At 42.7% G+C, this 17,560-nt stretch overlaps 1 long non-coding RNA gene across 1 annotated transcript; it reads left to right on the top strand.

Moving 5' to 3' along the window:
* Positions 1–2,599: 2,599 nt before the first annotated feature.
* On the top strand, positions 2,600–10,579 carry LOC115392044 (uncharacterized). The gene is made up of 3 exons (XR_003931809.1): positions 2,600–2,751; positions 4,377–4,713; positions 10,515–10,579. It is a non-coding gene; the product is annotated as an uncharacterized LOC115392044 (long non-coding RNA).
* Positions 10,580–17,560: the final 6,981 nt, after the last annotated feature.

Below are 17,560 nucleotides of genomic sequence, written 5' to 3'. Positions count from 1 at the left end.
TTATTTTCAAATTACAGAATACATTGGCCTCTGTTAGGAATGAACTAGAAGCCCAGAAAGTCTGTAGAATTGTGCATGTTGTAATGATAAAACTCAGTCTGAGGGTTCTTGAAAGGATGATGGATGGATATATGGTGAGATGCTGAAAAGAGCTGCGTGTATCTGTGGAAAGTGGGGGTGAACATGTATTTTGTTGTACTGTGCTCAAGTTTTGGGCTGGTGTAATACAATGTTACCAAGACATCTTATTGACTCTAAATTTATTCTGCACCCACTTCAAATATGCAGGATATACAGTTTTAACAAGAATTAACTGCATCGTAAAGAGGAACAAAGGGTCCTAAGATTGATGCCGTGGCATCCACAGTGCACTGATGTTAACATAATCAGGCCTCACTGGGTTTGAATGAAAGGGTCTGAACTAGAGCACATCTACACAGCTATGCTTAGTGGTCCAAGAAGTTCTAGGGTAACCTCTCCACACATCCCTACACAACACTGTGTGATGAAAAGACACTGAACAGATTTTAACCATGTAGTACACTAATATTCCTCTTGCGAAGTCACTGAAAACACGCTATTAACACTTCATTTTTGAAGCAATGTCTGATTTTTTTACCATTCTCCATCAGCATTGGCAGCCTCACATTCAGCTCATCCCACAGATGCATGTTCTGTACAATGTGGCACTTTTTAAAATGAAAAATAAACAGACTTTAAGTAAGAATTACTGCAAAGAAGATTTGTTCCAAGTAAGAAATAAAAAATGTTGTATTGTATTAGCTGTAGTCTGGGGAGGATAGTGTCATAGAAAAGCAGGGAGGAGTGAGACGTGTTGCTGAGGTGAGAGGATCTTTGGCGCCACCGAACGCTGTGATTGCGATTGGCGTGATTGGCCCGCTCGCGCCGTGACGTCAGTGCGGAGCGGGGTGTCAGCGCGTGGAGGAGGCGCGCAGGCTGCAGGAGAGCCACAAGCTGGAGGACGGAGGAGACGGAGGATGGGGTCTGGACCCGGCGGAGGACTGATGGAGCGCAGCGGCTCCGGCTCCGCGCCGGGGCCCGGTGGACACGCGGGCAGAACCGGCTGGAAATCTGTGCGCGAGCCGCTGAGGACATTAACCTCCAGAGTGCGCCTCACTCACGAGAACAGGTAAGAAACGCGCCTGGAAATAGACAACATCTGCACCCACAGCATCACATCTCAGCAGCTTTCTTTCCATCTGTTCAAGCTCCATGTGTCTCCTAATGGTCATTCAGGATGTTTGCTCATTTTATCTTTTAAAGTTTATATTAACATTTTGTTAAACAGCCAGAAAAACCTTCATGTTTGGTTAAAAGAGGGATCATGTGCAGGTGTCCAAACCCTTCTTCTACAAAGTACCACAATTGTTAAAGGCGACCACGCTCCTCGGCCTTTCATCACTATTAGCAGGAATAAATTCTTTTTTTTTTCGTTTTGCTGTAGTTTATGTGGATAATCCGAGTTTCAGAAGAAGTAGGCCAATCACAACTCTCATTAAAAGTAAGGATCCGTTGTCCCCAGGAGGACTAAAAAGCCAGGAGCAAATTAAAGCATGTCAAGACCTTGATTAATTCAAATTTAAGAATTAGATATATATAAAAAAGCAATAGTTAGCTGATGATGTTGGAGCATGAGTTATCCCCCTGCATCCCTTTGACATGGTGTCAGGTTCATGGTCATGCGTTATAGTTTTAGTCACACACCATCATCCAGTGAGGCAAAACGAGGCTGTTATGAAACACTAGCTTTCTAATCTCACCATTTACAACACAGCATTCACAAGTGGGATTGCATTTATTGTGTGCTATGGCAAAGCAACGCCAAGTTTCTATCGTTTAAATTCACCAACAGTTTGTGGGAAGCTTAAATGTGAAAATAAATACTTTAAATTGCTTAATAAATGTGTATTTAGGCTTAATACGGTTTAATGAAACCAATAGGAAATAGGACACATATTGTTGCATTTAGCTTTAAGGATTAGAGGCCTGCCCCACGCTGATGTTACGTTAATTAAAGTGGTAAACATTTTTTTTTCTATCAGGAAAATACATTAAAATGCAAAACTCAATGTGTGCATTTTTTTATTTTAAACATTTTAACAAAATTAATTAGAAAATTCATTCAGTGAAAGCATTGTTAATTTTTGTATTTAATAAGAGCCTGGTGTTATTTGTCAGAGGAGATTGTGCTATGAAGACTTTTTTTTGTCATTTCCCAGATTTATTAGAAATGTTATTTTTCCCTCTCAAAATGAAGGAGTTTGATGTGTAATTACCTTGTTTGTTTAGGCCAGTGTGATTTAAGTAGGCCTGAAACCAAACAACTGCTGTCACAACTGGACTTCATGCAGGATTTCATCGTTTTTGGTTATTGCACAGGAGAACTGCATCGGCTCATACCAAGCAGCTAATCCATTGTGTCCTGAACAGCGATTATCCTCCACAGTACCAGCGGTTAATTGACAAAGACATAAATGAGCTGGGTGTTTTTTGTTTTTTGAATGTGTGACTATACCGCAGGCCTCCTCACACTGCTTCTCCTCCTCCCAGGATCATGTGGGGCCACAGCATGAGAGTGTGAGAGGGGGTCCGTTTCTGTCTTTGGTTATCTAGCTGTATGAGTGTTAAATACCTGTCATAAAGCTAGATAACCGAAAGTAGGAATGACTCCCATAACCTATAAATCTCTCAGGCTTCGAACGCACCGTGGCGGATTTTGACCCTCAGAAGGTAAGAATGAAGTTGTGTCTTGGAGTTTTGTATGATATTACGATTAAAAAGATGACTATAGTGGGTTTTGAAATGATGTCAAGGGAAACAGTTCTAGGCTCTTCCACCCATCTTATAAGACCTGAAACTAGTTGCAAGCCATTTCATTTGCACTATTTGCCAATGTTGTTCATGATGCATGATCCTGGTGGTAATTATATAAAGACTGATTGTTTTTAGGGAAATAAAATTGCCTTCCGTGTTTAAAAAGATATATAAGTGTCCAATTTACCTCTTAAGGCCTAGACTGGTTGATCTTACTTCAGTGAATTTTTCAGCTGGAGTTTTATGAATTGACTGAGGGCCCACAGTTGAAAGTTGGCCCCGGTTCCATGGCGGTTAGGGATGCTGTCCATTCAGGTCCCCTGCGACATGGTGCTGAATACTAAACAGGTCACCCAGAGGCTCGAGGGGAAGCCGTTTATACTCTGTGAGATCTCCTAAACCTGGAAGCGGTAACTTCTCACATGTAAGAGGACAGTTGCGTTTGTCCTCTGATGGATAGTTTAGGGATGTTTTCACGCCTTCATGCTACATTACAGGGAGGCACTCTGATCAGTTCAAGAGCCCCAGTGCCCCACGAGAGGGTAACATGGCATCAGTATTCACAACACAGGGTCCCTCAAACTAAAGCAGCTAAATGGATTTTGGGATTATGGCGTCGTTGTTTCCACATGTCTTTTCTGTAAAGTACACAAAGCTGCTTTTGGTGACATTTTATTTATTTCCTCTACGTTGATGACTTTTCTCAAAGATCCCCGGTGACTTCCGCCGGCGGTCTGCATGTAGGCTCTTGAATTATCTTCCAGAAGAGCATTTTCCATTCATTAAAAAAGTTAAACGCAATTTCAATTATGCCTCGTTTAGAAGCAAAGGGAAAGCTAAAGCTTTATTCAGACGCCGATGTTCTTGAGAAAGCTGATAATGCGGTTGAGTGGTGTAGCGCCCAACACACATAGGGTTAGGGAAAAAAAAACACTTAGCGTCTGTATTTAAGGCTGTGGTGAATCTCGGGGCCTGTGGGACACATTGTGCCTCTCCTCAATGAGAAGGCCAGGGCCGTCCTGTAGACAGGAGCTGAACTTTTCAACTTGGTACTTCAGCTGCGCGGCGCATACGCTCGGCCCGGAGAATGCCACTAAAGCCTAAAGAGCACCAAAGTGAGATGAGTTTTCATTCATTCGGTTAACTACCTTTTTGCAGTGGAGCTCCCTGTCAAACCGGGCTAATTGCTTCGTTTCACAGTGAGATATTGGATATGTGAAAAGGCCGCGGTCCAAGGCTTTTCCTCGAGCTCTCCCGTTATAGGTAGCGTGTGAACATGGCGTGCCTCCTCACTGAATGGGAATAAAAACACTCGAGGCTTTATGTATGGGCTGGTTGGAGGCATCCTTGATTTAACCTTTGTGATGTGAAGGGTTTGTTTGGAGCTTCCTTTGTAACAAAATACACACTCGTGCTCTGAAAAACCACCGATCACGTGTACAGTAAAGAAAAATGGCATTTGTGTTTCGTAATGGCGCCTCATAATGTGTGTGTGTGTGTGTGTTTTATTTCTCTGTTTCCTCTCTGATGCTCTTGTTTAGGCTCCTGATGATCGTTGAGAGATGTGGGATTCCTGAAAAGAGCCACTATTAACAGATAACAAGGAGAGAGAGGGGGGGGAAGAAAAAAAAAAACGGTTGGTCCGGAATCGCCTCCCCCAACCCCCACCTCCCCCTTCCTCCTCCTCCTCCTCCTCCCACCCTCACCCTTTTTCACCCACGAGCCTCTGATGCCATCTGTACTGCCAATGGAGACGCTCTGCCTGTGCCAGGAGGCGGACAAAGACCCCGCCGGTTCCCTGGAGTACGGGCGCGCTCACAGGAGCCATCTTGGGAGATGTTTGCCGCGACACCTAAAATGGCTGGGCTGGCATACGAGGTGAGCTGCATCATGGCTTTCTGTTGGGTACCAGTGGTAATGATGGTGAGTGTTGACCAGGAGGGTGGGGGGGGGAGTGTGTCACTGTGTGTGTGTGTGTGTGTGTGTGTGTGTGTGTGTGTGTGTGTGTGTGTGTGTGTGTGATGGGGGGGAGGGAACTGGAGGAAAGGCCGATGGAAAGAAGAGTTTGCCATTTCCTCCTCAGTCACACATGGCCTCTCCCTTTTCTTCTATCTTCTGCTCCTGCTAATTAGCAGTTAAGGGGTGATGCGAAGGGGGGGGGGGGGGGGGGTGAGAGAGAAAGGGTGGTGGTGGTGGTGGTTGGTGGTGGAAGGGGGAGGAGGGGATAGCAAACAAAATTAATGAGCTGGCACCGGTTGAAGGAAAGCTGCCATCCTCTCTTGTCATGGTGCTTCTTTACTCCCTGATGCTCGCCAGGCAGGGGTGGCGCGCGCACGCCGCGCTCCCACCTGAAAGAACCCCAACGCCGATTCGTGCCCAACCGCTTTTGCCGGGATGTTTGGACGCCGACGTTCAGTGCAGTTTATTATCGAGCAGAAAATGTGGAGTGGGGGGTAATAGAGGGGATAATTTCCTGTTTGGGTGATTGTTCATAGAAAATAAACCATTACGACGGTGGAAATGATTTTACTGTACAAACAGGACACATTTGACAAAGTGTATTCTCATTATATTGAACTACAGTCCATGACTGCCCGTGTGCACATATCCATGTCCGTGTGTGTGTGTGTGTGTGTGTTTGGATCAAGGTTGACATAGTTTTAAAGGATGCACACAGATTCTTTTTTTCCCCCCCCCTCACTTATATGCCTTTGGTTCCAGCCGTTTGGTAAAATTACTTCCCTATTCAGAGTAATTTTGCACATAAACTGAATTTGTGTTTAAATCCCAGTTGTAAATAATCATGATAGTAATAAAAGAAAAGACGCCTTCTTCCAAAATGTGTCGAAGGCAGGATGCTAACATCAGCGCTTCAGGCCTCCTCCTTCACTCGCTCACACTCACAGGGATCCGGGCGACTCTTCCCAGCATGGCGGGAGCTGCCCTGTGACTTCTGCAGCAACCTGAAGCAGAGAAAAGAGAGAGAGAGAGAGAGAGAGAGAGAGGGAGAGAGACACGTGAGCGTGTGTGTCCAGGGCCAACATGTGCAGCTGCGGTGCTTGTGTGTTAATGAACAGCGCTGTGCGTTTTCACATTATCATTCAACCCCGCTCTCTCTCACTCGCTCCCCCCTCAATAGCCGCCGCCCCCCCCCGCCCCACCCGCCCCACCCGCTCCCCTCGAAAAGCCTGCTTTCCCACTATTGTGGGAACTGGTGGTGCGGCAGGCCGGGGCTGGGGGGCAGGGTGGGAAAGACCCTCCAGACTAGACATGAGCAGATGCCTGAGACATTAGACTGTCGTGCGGATCACCGGGGTCGGGTGAGCCACTGAGTTTTAATGTGTGTGCAAGTGTATGTCTGTTTGATATGTGTGCGATTTGGGGGTGGGGGGGGTAGGGTATAGTCTTGGCCCTCAGAGTGCCACCTGACTGTTCAATAGTCTATTCAGTCTCGTCTGCATGTCTGAAAAACATGGAGATGCTGCATTTTCAGCCAAATCAGAAGGATTTCCCAGGCATTAGGGATACATTTACACATGATATGCATATAGAAGGCCTCCACCCTGCTGTAGATCACGGATTTGCCATCAGAGCAGCAACACAATATTTCACACAGACGCTGCTTCACTTTTTTTTTTTTTTTTTTTACATTAAGAGTCTTATTTTCGTTGAAGATTTAACACTCCTCATCTGCCATGCACTCCTTTACGTCCCCTCAATTTGTCATCTAGATGTGGTTTGTACCCAAAACACAATCCTCACATTCATATTGCTCCCCGGCTGTGAGAAGACAGACATCATAAAAGTCTCACAAGACAATTTGTGGCACGGCAAATCACCGACGAGTGACTCAGCGAAGGCGATGGGTGTGCCCCGAGAAACCGAATGATGTAACCTGCGGATAATGATTATTAATGAGCCCCCCCCACCCCCCCACCGTACTGTACGTGTGTCTCCGCTCGATGTGCAAGGCATGTACGGCCCCACATGCCAAAGGATTATTCCCTCCCTTTATTCATATAAAAGACTCTGAGCCGTCGCTATAATTGCATTTGTGCTACTCATCTGTGATATACAGCGAATTGCTTCAGGCAGATTTTGACAGAACAGAGAAAGCAGGGCGAAGTCAAGAAATTAATCTCGGAAAAACTATAGTTTCCTCCATAATAGGTCTCTGTTGCATGTCTGTCTGGTGCACGGAGGCAAAAAAAAGACAGGCGCGGCAGAGGGAAAGGTGAATCTCTAACAGTCAAATTAAAGACGGCGTTGATGATGGTGGAGCCAAACGTGTGAAAAAAAGGAGGGAGCAGGTGAAGCACATTGGCGGCCATGTTTAAGCCCCTAGTGTTGTCTCTGCGCCTGCTGATGAAGTTAGCCCGCGCTAGCTTGAGCGGTGCCACGCTCGTAAAGCAATTTGCAGCGGCGAGGCGCCGGGCATGCAGGACCTGCGCGTGTTTGAACGGAATAAATATGGAGAAAAGGGGGGGAGTGGGTTGGTGGTTGATTTGCAACTGTACGTGATAGCTGCAGCGGTCGACACAGACAGCGTGGTCAAAGAGAGGCGGTGACTGAAGCAAATTTGTCAGGGAAATGCATTCGCGCTGTGTGAGCGGTGGCTTTCTCCACTGTTTAGAGGATGTAAAGAAAGAAAAAAAAGGGGGAAAAAAAGGGCGACATGCACAAATGCACACAGAATATTTCTCCTTCTAATGATTACGGAGAGCTGTAATTCTCTCTAAACTCAAGAAGGAGGGGGAAATAAACATGAAGTGATTGCAAATGAATAAGAGAGAGCGAATTTGAAAAAAAAAAGTGTATATCCTGTGACTGTAAACACTAAAACTGCTTAAGAGTCTGGTTTTAATCGGCTCTGAAACAAAGAGTTCTCAATCAAGACAGACTGAAGCCGCGGTGGCTGGAGAGTGGGGTCAGCGGCTTTGACACCATGTCAAGAGGATTTAGGATGTGAACGTCACCGATTCTTCCCCTGCAGCGCTGTTGATGCTGCCATTTAAACATTCATTCTTCATCCCTTCAATTTCTTTGAGTTCCTACATACCTTGAAATTTGGCAGGAAGAAAAAAAAAATGTATTTCCCCTCAAGAAAGTGACAGAATAGAGATGATTACCTTTCCTTTTTCTTTCTTTTCTGCCCTCTGTGTTATTCATTATTAAGCGTGTATTGCTTTTGCTATGCTAGGGTTTTCAGCGCAGGGAAATTATAATGTATGACATGATGAAGTGACAGTAGCCGGCGCTCACTTCCCATTCTGTGTGGGTGCAGCGGCGTAGCCATAGTAGCGATAAAATGTTAATACCATATAGCTCCTGGGTTACCTCCTCACTATGTGTGGACACTATTAATGTTTTAACGGCTGTGCCGCGGTATATAAAGCCCGGGCTCCCGGGCCGCCCATGGTCTTGGATCGGGTCCAATGTGGGTCAAGCGGAGCTCATTGGGACTTTGTAATGCAACTTTGGCCGAGACTAATCTAGCACAAAGCCTAACGTTAAGTATCTTAGAGGAAGATGGAGAGAAGTTTCCACATCCCGGGCTTTTCAGATTATGTCTGTTGGCCGTGGCATCCCTGAGTGGGGGTCCTGTACGCTCCAATGAAAGTGGAGGAGAATTAGGTGACTGAGCCTTTAATACAGCGGCCCTTTGTAATCATATCAGAAGATGAGGTTTGAGGGGTGAAGAGAATTAGGGGAGAATCCTTGGTTGTGACCTCTTTTTTTTTAATTTTGTGCGTTCTGTTTTTGCACTGTATGTAAGTTTGATGCTAGATGCCAGGTAAGGGGTGAAAGGAGAAGTTCGGTCTGCTCGTCCGAATCTGGATTCACAAAAATCAATCACCCTGTCGCAGATCGAGTCAAGTTCAAGTTCACGGGTGCAGCCGCTCTGTCTGCGGCCGGTCAGGGGAGTTGAGAGCGTCTGCGGCCACCTCGGAGTACAAGAGGAGGGAGGAGGCGGGCAGGTGGGGGGGCGCGTAGCCTTTGACCTCTGTTAGGGTTGCTATGGGAAAGAGGCCGGTCGTCTCAGAAATGTCAGCGTGAAAAGGCCGAACTGTCAGAGCTGTCCAGCGGACGTCAACCCCCCACGACACACACACTCACACACGCAGGCTCCGACCCATTCACACGCGCTCACAGATGGCACGGGCCAGCTTGGGAATGTTTGCTTGTGAGGGAACGCTTTATGTTCATCAGACACTGTTATAATTCATCCAACCTTTAGTTACAGCGTCTGCGACGCTTCCTCGCCGCATTCTGTCTCACCGTTGCCGTCTCATTTTTCAGCCTCATGCTACACGTCTGGACGGCCATTGTGTGTGTCTGTGTGTGTGACATCCATTGTAAAATTCCCGTGATAAAGCGTTGGTAACCTCTTGACAAAAAAAAAAAAAAAAAAACTGCAGTAAGTTTTGACATTTTCTAGAGATTTGTTTGTTAAAGATTTACTGTTACACAGAACATAGCAATCAAACATTGTATCAGATCAATTAAAAATAAACTGGGATTTTCCTTTGAGAAGTAAAAAAAAAATAAAGGCTGCATTATTAATTCTTGCATTGTGTGTTCTCTGTGGATAAACTACATGGCTTAACCTTCAAACGACGTGATCGGTTGCAGCAGTTTCAGCCGCACATTTCTCCGTCTGCTCATTTTAAATGGTCAGCGTTTGATGTTTGAGTGACTGCGTGTCAGAGCGGGCATGCAAATCCATTGATTGTAATGTGTGCGTGTTCCATGCCTCCTCTGTAAACGTGTGCAAGTGTGGCCTCATTTAGGGTTGCATTCATTCAGGGGAGGGGTCTCACGAATAAAAGAGCGCGTATTTGCATACGCTGCATGCTGTCTGCAGAGAGGGAGCAGTCAAAAAAAAAAAAAAAAAGATATCAGAGGTGGACAAAGAGAACGAGGACAAATCCTTCATTGTGGGTTTGGTGGGAGAAAGGGCTCATCTGAATTGGGGAGTGGGTGAAAATTGACAGAGAAAGAGTTGGGGCTGGTTCCCTGTGGGGATAAAAGCCTTAAGATCCCTCCATGCATACAGCCTGGAAATGGAAGAGAAAAACAACACGCAGAGCAAAGGGGGCCTTATTTTTACAGTTCATAAAAAAAAAGGAAGTTTGTTTTTTCTAAAACACTGCCAACGATTTCAAATACACAAAAATACAAATCATTCGAAACAGAGAATTCTCTCGTTAGCAAAACAAACTCATCAACTTCACTGTGAAAAAAAAAAGAGCTCAATAGGTCAGTGGAATAACTGACTTATATATTGTTCTTAAAATATCTCCAAAGACCAGTTTTTATATGCTTTTTATGTGGGAAGTTATTTAGCCCTTTTATGTGTTGTTTTACCCGGTGGCCCTGTGTATTTTCCCCCTTTATTGCAAATGTGTGCCGTTTTTAATGACTGCTCAGCACTTTGCCAGCATGAAAAAAGCTTTACTAATACTATGCTTCATAACTAAAGCCATAAAGGCTTCTTCTAGTTGGGTACAAAGCTAATTTATACTATAATATAAGTGGGACTATTGTGAGACTATATCAATCTTCTTTCTTCTTACCTTTTTTTTGGCTTAAAATGTGAAACATTACTGCAGCTTGTTGGAGTTCATAAATTATCATGCTAATCATGTGTTTTGTTTTTGTTTTTATTTTTTTGTCAGGATGAAAGAGAAACTATGAACATCTCTGCCACCTCTCTGTAGGACTTCATGGACCAAAGTCTGCAAACTGTCATCGCCAAACTGACAGATCCTCAACTCAAGAAATCATTCATCATTATAACACTCTGCAGACTGATGCTGGAATGTGAAACTCATCTGCTGCTGTAATGTGTCAATTCAGGTTTTTAAAAATACTCTAATAATGAAGCCTGTGATTTGACAAATTCACTTCCATAACTTCTGTGAATAAAAATCGCTCCAATCTATCTGTATATTTTGTTTATGGCTGCTGTGTCGTGTTTATGACTGATTATTGCGGTTTTTGTAATTAACGTATTAATTGAAATTTTCCGTGATATATTTATTGTGTATTAGACTGTAAATGTGTTTCTGGAAAATGTGAAATTTCTCTTAATAAAAGTTATGTGAATTATGTACCTGCTTTAAGCTGCTGTTTCTCGACGCTTGTGCTTTTTATCGTATTTTATCCATAAACCCCAAAATACCAAGTCCTGAAAAAGTTTTTTTTAGATTGTTTTTATTGATAACAATAGCTTTTTTTGTATTAAATTAGAAGGAGCGTAGAGAAACCTGGGCGTCGAGTGAGCTGATCTAAGTCGTTATTAAATACATTTAAATTGTATTTAATTTAGAGCAAAGTCGAACGGATGCGGTTTGGAGTGTTTTTACGCGTCGGGGTGAGATTTCGACTTTAATTAAAGAACCCGAAGAAATTTTAAAATGCAGACAAACAGACGTGAATAAGGGCGGGTTTTCCGGACTTCCTGAAACGGAGCGTGTCTGCAGGCCACGCGCTGCCCGGTCCGGACTGGATTACAGGCCGTCTCGTGCCTCAGTGTCCGGAGTCCAGCAGCAGATGGACAGGAGCAGGGTCAGCCGGGGATTAGTCCCCTTGACTGGTTAGAAACAAGTATAAAAAGAAAAAAAAACCCGGAAAAATACGATTCTAAGAAAATGCAGACATCTGAATAATCTGGTTTTTTTTTTTTAAATCAAAGTTACGCATATACAAAAAAAGCTGAATAAAGGTGTGTGTGATGGATGTATTTTCAGATGAAAATTCTATTATTATTATGATTTATTTCGCAATAAAAGCGACTTCTTAACAGCTATAACTCAGTCTCATAGTGCATTATTTTCTGTTTAATAAATAGCAAAAAACACAATGATCCTAAAACAATGCTCTCTAAAAATAGTAAAATATTCAGATAATGAATTAATTATTTCATTTTAAAAAAATACATTATAGCTAGCGTTATTTTTTTAAAAGTTTGCTCTTTTTTCTAATGTATTTATTTGCAAAAAAGGACAGAAGGAATTCATCAAGGAGCTATTACATTATTTCATTCCTGCATAGAGGGTAATAAAGCAACTCAACTAAAGCAGCAATGAGAAATGCTGAGAACAAGAATAAATTAGCTCTCCTATTTACTGATTGACCAGACAACAAGAAAACAACAACAGCAACAAAAAAATGGGGGCATCCTAAATAATTTCAATATTACCAACCATCAAAAGATCAAAAAAATCGACTAAAGTGAAGATGCAATAAAAAAAAAATGTAATTATACAGTCACTTGAGCATGAACAAGTCATAAACTTTGTGTTTCTTCCACATCTCCCTGAATGTGAAAACACACCCTCAGCAGTGGAGATTTCAGTCAGGGAGGCCCGTGCAGGAGTCAGCATGTTTTCAATCCATCCAAACACCACAGCGGCTGATTTTGGTGATTAGTTCCCCTCTCTGGATGAATGGAAACCAATTAGTGAAATCATCCTCTGTAGAGCCTTGGATGGAACGAAAGCCCAAATGTTCAGATGATGTTGTAAAAACTGTTACACTGGTGTGATTTTCATCATTAAAAGATGCTTCATATTCTGTTGCCTTTACCCTACATGCACTGTGAATATGTGCCTTGTGATTCTCTCTGCAAACATTAAGCGGGCTGCAATTATAGCACCTTCAGTATCCTATACCGAGGTAATTGCTTCAGCCAGCTACTTGAGGGCAGAGATTCCTTTTTTTTTTTTTTTTGATGAATGTCTTGCGGGGAGGGGCAGCTGGTCAGGGACCTGTTGGTGAAGTCCCAGGTCAGCAGGGGTCAGGAGTCGTGACCTGGACGGTCCCCAAGAGGACAATAAACAGGCCGGAGAGCCGCAGAGGTCAGAGTCAGCCTCAGCCACAACCAAAGGTCAAGAGGTGCTAATTAAGTGGCTATTTCCTGGCTATTCCCAAGTGACCGCTGGACTCGGAGGCAAAAAAGAAAAAGCTTGAAGGAGTCTATATATGAGAGTCAATAAAATGTGTTAACTAGGAAAAAAGTGACTGGAAAAACAATGAAAATAACTGAAAGTTCTCCTTTCTCAGCAGGAAACCTCTTTCTATAAACTAGGAAGGACGCAACAAATCTAAAAATAACTGACATTGTTTAGTTTGTGAAATATTTTTTAACTCATTCAGTTATTTCTGATGAGAAGAAACGGAAAGGAAAGCAGTGAGGCAGGATCTCGCCGCTCGAGTTGCCAACTCTAAACATTTTGGAGGGAAAAGTAGGAGCTGGTCGGAGCTGTTTATGCCTTTCCAGCCTGTGAATGAGCCTACGTGTATATGATCCTTTAGCATAAGAATGGAGATGGGGCCTGTGAACTCCTCTGACACTGACCTTTCTCCCAGGATGTGAATAGTATCACTCAAGAGCTGCCCGGCGGCTTTTCAGCGAGACCTGAGCCTTGGCCTCGTCTAAACTTCTAATCAGGCTGATTTAATGTATCCTACAAGTCCTTCCTCACCACCCACCCCAGCGCTGCTTCAGAGGAGTCAGTGTGCAGCCATTTACTGAGCGCACACACACACACACACACACACACACACACACACACACACACACACACACACACACACACAGAGCGCCCCTGCACTTTGGGAAGTTAGAGGAGCTGGTTGGAAACAACAGGGGGCCCTTTCTCCCTCCAAAGAGTCTGGGTGTCTTTATAATCAATTGGTTCCTCTTCTGAGGAGCTGACGCTAAATCTAAACCATTCATACTTGCAATGAAAAATGTATTTATTGTGATAATTTATCCTGCTTCCTTTAGAGTCTGTTGAAAATGTCATGTGTAAAAAATAACAGAAAAGTAACGCTTAATCGCCTTACTGTAGATTTCATTATATCACAAAATTATGGAAACATTTCCCTATAAGTGCATGTAGAATAGAATAGAATAGAATAGAATAGAATAGAATAGAATAGAATAGAATAGAATAGAATAGAATAGAATAGAAATGCTTTATTAATCCCAGGGGGAAATTCTTGAAGAAATCTATTCTCAGGTTGGAAGATTTATGCTGCACACAATACAATTTATGAACGAAAAATGTATAACATTATGATTATTGAGCTGCTTTTAATTGTACATATTAATTCTATTTATCTACTTTATTTCATGTTTAATTTGGCCATTGTCTTTCAAAAGCTGAAATTAAATGAACTAAATGTTCCCTCTGTTGGAGTTTGTTGCTTAATAAATTCAGAAAGACATTTCTATATTAGAGGTATACCATAGGTTAACCACAGCAGGTCAGAAAAATGAGAATAAACAGGATATTGAAGAGATTAATAAACTCCTCCTCCTCGCCATCTTCCTAAAATGACCACTGGGACATTTTTCAGGGCCTTAAACCCAAAAAATGAGTTCAAGTTTAACTCAAATCTGACTGCAGTCGGCTCACTGATGTGTTACCTGTTATTAGGTTTAAAATACCTGATATTAGGTCAATCTGTATTCAAAAGCAACTAAATCTTTCTGAGAAATATTTTACTTGAATATGAGTGGACAATGTCTGAAGTTTATTTTTCCTTGATTAAAGAAAAGGTTCTTATTGATACGCTAGCTGATTGTGAGTGGCTGGAAGGTTAATTCACACTTTTTAAGTTACGACTTTACATTAGTGTTTACAGCTCAAGAGCCTCCCTTGATTGGTTTGTAACACCATCAGTGCGGCGCTGCCCTGCCTGTAATACAGCTAATAGACCGCCTGTGTAATGTGCTGCGGGTCCTCGGAGGACCAGCCTGCTCCATGCAATCTATCAGATCTCTGTTATAAACTGAGTGGCACATAAACACTCGTCAGGAGGGATTTGAAACGGCTTCTAATAACGCAAAGCCAAAATGAAAAGGTGCAGATAAATGTTACAGTATTTGTTATTCATTTTGGAAGATAGATGTACAGTAGAAATTTAGTATGAAATGATGAAGAAAATCCTTTTTGTTCAGGAGAACTATGACAAAATAGCTCTCCACGGTCACATAATCCAGTGTGTGACTGTAGTTTAATTCTAAAATAATCCCACACGATCTCATGAACATCCTTCTGTCTAAAACTTAGCCTTTTCATTTTAATATCTCTAAGAACAAATAAGGAAAATCATTTTCAGATATTTGGTTTGTCTTTAAATTCAAGGAAATGACAGTGAAATCACATCTTTGCAAAGTGTAAATGGACTGTCAGTTTTTAACAAATCTATTCAAATGTGACATAAACAGTGAGGTCAAAAGCTGGTGTAACAGTTATTCATCCCCAAAACATTAAAAGAAGAAGGCCTCTTTCAAAACATCTCATCACATTTAAAACAAAAATAATCATTTCAGTTTTGGGGGTTATTGGTCGACAATGTCACTTGGTAATACTAAGTGAAATTAGGCAAATATTCAATATAAAAGGAAGCCCAACTGATTGTTTTTTAATAACATGTATTCATCTTGGAAGAACAAGTAAACGGAGAAGCAGATCACGTGCTTGTTGACGTTTTCATGTGAAAACAGAAAAGATTTAGCAGAGACAAAGTGAGTTGATGTCTGGTCTGGTCTGGTCCCTGGCTGTGTGATAATAGAGAGAAAGTTATGGCCAATTCAGGTTGTGCGTGTCTGATTTCTAATGCATCTTTTGCGATAGTGCTTGTGTTTGCATACGTGCACGTCACAAGCAGCATCCAACGCGAGGACCGTGAGAGAAGCCTTCTGCTGCCTTCGTCCTGCTTAAACATCAGTAAACGCCAGTTTCCTTGAAAGATGAAGAAAGATGAAGATCAGAGTGTTTTGATTAAGGTACAGATTTGCATTTGGGAAAAGAGAACTATCTGAAAAGCAGAGGCAGGAAGAGGGGGACAGAGAGAGCGTGAAGGGGTGTTACATGGGAGAGGAAGAATGATGAGCCCACGCTGAGGTCGTCAGTACGCATGCTCGCTGGGAGGCGTCGAGAGGATCATCAGAGCTGCACACAATGTGGGTTGGCATCTTTCAAAAAGCCACGTGAGGCTTCAGCCATTCCCATCCCTCACAAATCTGCCATGACATGCAGGCAGCCGGGCTGTGATTGGCTGACGGCGGCGTGAGTCAGCAGTCAGAGGTGAAAGGTAAAATGTTGCATGGCTGATCCCGCCGAAGTCAAATAAAAATGTGTCTTTGAACTTGGTGTAAAAAGGTACAAGAATAGACTAAATGTATTTGGATCAAATATTTTGTTTTCCTTTTTGATTTTAAATGTCATTTTTCAGAACACAACATGTGACGGCAATGCAATCGCCGGGTTCATATCGAGTAATTACCGTTTGAGGGTCGTTGGGTTCGTCTCTGCAGGAATTCAAAGCCACATTCCAACAGGCTGATTTTAGGTTGATTGACTATTCAGCATTTATGTGGACACAAGGGATTCAGACGGCGTCTGATGTGTGGTTTCAGCGTTAGCCTTTGACCCCAGACTGTCTGGAGGGCTGCGGTGACAGAGAGTCAAGGTCAAGGGGAAAGGGGGGAGGACGGGGATGGGCGTGGGCAGCATCTGACTGGTGGAGAGGGTTCCCTGTCTGGGATCGCAGAACCCAGACGGTCCCAGACGTCTGCACGAGGGGACACGGTGCTGTGTGAACCCCCTTCCAGCCCCGAGTCTGTTCCCACTCACCTCTGTGGCCCTGGAGGGGAGAAAAGGGGGCCGCTGATGCCCGGAGGCTGGGCGGGTGATGGTTCACACCCTGGAGGAGGAGAGACATGAGAGCTAAATATCACTAATCCTTTAGATGCAAATAAGCACAAACCCACAGACTTAAAGTCCCCTTTTTAACACGCTATCTGCTCGTCTGTCTCACGAATACAAAAGCTGCGATCATCATGTCTGATGGACAATCTGTGCACCAAACCATCATGACAGTTATTACCAGGATGATTCATCTATTTTGAAAGATTGATTGTTCACTATAACTTTTAAACAATAATCATATCTATACACTAGTATAAGTATCACCAGTAGATCTGAATATTTTTTGGCTAAGGCTTTTTTATTTAGTGCATTGGTTATCACCTGTCAATACTGATGTTCAATGAAAATGTGAAAAAGCAATCCTCTAAGGTTATTGGTAAACTCCATCCAAACTAAATGCAGGAAAAACAAACAATTGTCAGTTTGGTTTGTGGATTTATTCATGTGTTATCTAAAATAAACCAAGGAAAACGTGGGAAACCCCAAAGTTAAACCCATAGCACTGTTTTGTTTTTATTTAGTTTACTTTGCATTAAAATAAAATTTAATATAAAACTCTACCTTATAAATAACTGAAAGCACTTACGACTTACAGATTTGTAAAGTTCTAAAAATAAATCGGTTGAGTCTCTAACAACTACAATTATCTTTTGGAAGATCCACCTCAATTACTCTGAAGGATTCTTTTTTTCAGCCTTATTTTTTTTTTGCAGTCCTTAAAGACTTAAATTTGGTTCTTGCTGTGACAAATTATGTTTGAGGTTATCTTGACGTGATATCAGAAAAACTGTCTTTTACCATACTTCAAACACACACTATACATTACACATGAGTTCAAAGGTCAAGCAGAGGATTTTAGACAAGAGAAGAATCTTTAAAAAGGGGTTTAAATACTTTTTAGGGCATATCATTTACTCATATGCATTACCACAGAAGGATTTTGCAAGGAGATTGATGTCTATGTGCTCAGGTAGCTCCCTCTAGAGTTAGATGGG

The sequence above is a fragment of the Salarias fasciatus genome, chromosome 7 (genome assembly GCF_902148845.1).
Source record: "Salarias fasciatus chromosome 7, fSalaFa1.1, whole genome shotgun sequence".
Taxonomy (NCBI): domain Eukaryota; kingdom Metazoa; phylum Chordata; class Actinopteri; order Blenniiformes; family Blenniidae; genus Salarias; species Salarias fasciatus.
This window is presented reverse-complemented; position numbering and strand designations above follow the sequence as displayed.